Genomic DNA, 2,660 nt, shown 5'->3' with positions numbered 1-2,660 from the left:
TTTCGCAGGTATAAACCAAAACCAAAAACTTAGATAATAACAAAAAACATATTCAAGTTTATATGAGTCCATTGTGCGCCTTATATCATACTATATCATAAAAATGTCTCAGTGAATCAATTTCAAATGGGGATGAGTGAGTGACTTGCGCTTCACGCAGCTTTTAGCTATATTCTACCAATATCGTGACGGGACACCAGAAAATAGGCGTCTCATATTGTACGCATAGCGAATCGAACCTGGGCCTTCAGACTTCAGCGTGATGAGTGATAGGGGTGATGACGGGTTAACTGAAGAAGATGAGGTAACCTAACCCCTAGGTATCCTAACTCTTTGGTATCCTAACCCCCAGGTATTCAAAGGAAAGCGTGCACTGCAAACTCGTAATGACCGTTTGATGTTTCCAAACAAACACACCTAACAGCTTTGGTAACCGGCCACTGACCCCTATGGATGATCGATGGTCAAAACTGCTGTCCAGATGTGCAGACAAATATTGGCCACGTACCAGGTGGTTTCAGCTGATGTCGGTTAAGCTCTTGACTGTCGTTGAGATACATCAGCTGCCTGTTTTGATCGGGTCAGCTGTATGATTGCGCTGACTAGTGTACTCACGAGGGTGCCAACTTTGGCAAATTCGGCTGTGAGACGTAGCCTCTATGTAGCATGAGTTCTGGGCCTTGAGGTAAACACAATTTTTTGAGTTCTGGAAGGTGGATTATCCCAGTGGGGAAAAGCCTTCCCTTACTACATGACACCAATATGATGAAAATTACTTCAGAGACGCCATGCGTAAAGGAAAACTAGCATTTGTTTCCTTGTGTGTTTGTTAACTTTCAATATTTTTCCGGCTATTTGGATTGTGTTGATTCAACACTGTGTGAGCTCACAAACAGTTTGTAGGCATGTGTAAGAATTGTTTGATACACTGGACTCAAAACGCGAACAATGCAAGCGAGATATGCACATAACGTGAAGGTCATTATACCATCAGACCTAGGAGAATCATTACCTTATCGTATTACCGTAGCGTACATAACGCACGCAGCGCACTGTCTGATCTCGTATGTAAGTCGCCCGCGATATTCCTGACATGGTGCACGCCGATATTCAAACCAAGTAATATACTTGGAAGGGATGATTAGTGTTTGGGTTAAAGGACATGCGCTTACTTTGATTATTCAATTTGCAAAGTACCATTCCATGCGTCACTTGCAGAAACAAAATAAATTTTTCAGCTGAAATTTTTAAAATCAAAGCGAATATCGAGGATTCATCTGTGTTTGGTATTTGTATTTGTATTTGTATTTGCTAGAGGTACAGATCGTGTTTTCTCCACAGAGTGCAGACCCGTGTAAGCTGTACCTGTTGTCAAAGTTTAGATAGATTTTAAAAATCCACATCTATGTACATTGGACAAAAATAGTTAGGGATATATGCAAATTTTGAACTTTTGAATAATGACCAGTTTAATCAGTGACACATTGATAACATATCAATCATTTTTCTACCGGTCATCATCACAAGATTCCATCGACTGTGATTCAGCTGACAAGGGATGAACTCGACACATATAACTATGCAAGAAGGCTTGGGGACATTCACATCCCCCAAACAATCTGGAAAAAACCCATTTCAAACTGAGTTACAAGCTTGTGTACCAAGTGTACCAAAATATACCTCCCGACCTTATTACTATGACGGGCAGCGTACTCGACTATCAAGGTAGATGACGTCCTGTGGTATGTGAGGAGAATCCAAACCCACCAACCATGACCACAATTATAGGCAACCTGTAAAGGTGATGTCTGCTCGATATTGTAGGTTGTCACAACTGTCTGACGTCCGTAAATTATGCTTTCTGATCTTTGAATACATCTAAAAATCCTTTAATTACTATAGTCAAAATCGTCAACTAAACGTGAAAGTTGCAAACACCAACTTTTACACATCCACAACCTTTGAACCCTACACAATTTTTATGTAAACCAATGTCCAATGTAAAATTAAATTCTCCAAACAAACTTTAGCCTTAATACCAACAAACCTCAACATCATATATTCACGGCAACCGCCAATATTGTACACTTGCACTATACTTCATCAAAATGTTCTTACTACCACACTTTGCTCATGGCGACAGAAAGCATAGTCTTTATCCCCGAACATGACCTTCGCCATCGACCCGTGATCATGAAGGCCAGGGGTAGAATAAGCCTTCAGCAGCCCGCGCTTGCCACAAAAGGTGACTCCACTTGTCGTAACGGGATCGAGTGGTCTGGCTCGTGACTTGGTTGACATATGTCATCAGTTCCCAATTGCGAAGATCGATGCTCATGCTGTTGATCACTGGATTGTCTGGTCCAGAATTTACGGACCGCTGCCATATAGCTGAAATATTGCTGAGTGCGGCGTAAACTAAAACGCATCATCACAAACCCACTCACCCTTACTTCACAACACCCTAAACAATGTAATTATTACACAAAACTTAACCTACCTAAAAAAATAGCTACTCAAACCAGCATGTTTCACCACTATCAAATATTAGCCTTATAACCAGTTCTCACCTGCAACACCAACCGGAAAACTATAGTTTACTCATCCCAGAGAAGTAAAACACCACGACCAATCCTAACCCCTGTGCTCATACACTACGA

The sequence above is a fragment of the Haliotis asinina genome, chromosome 6 (genome assembly GCF_037392515.1).
Source record: "Haliotis asinina isolate JCU_RB_2024 chromosome 6, JCU_Hal_asi_v2, whole genome shotgun sequence".
Classification (NCBI taxonomy): Eukaryota; Metazoa; Mollusca; class Gastropoda; order Lepetellida; family Haliotidae; genus Haliotis; species Haliotis asinina.
Note: the sequence above shows the minus strand (reverse complement) of the source record.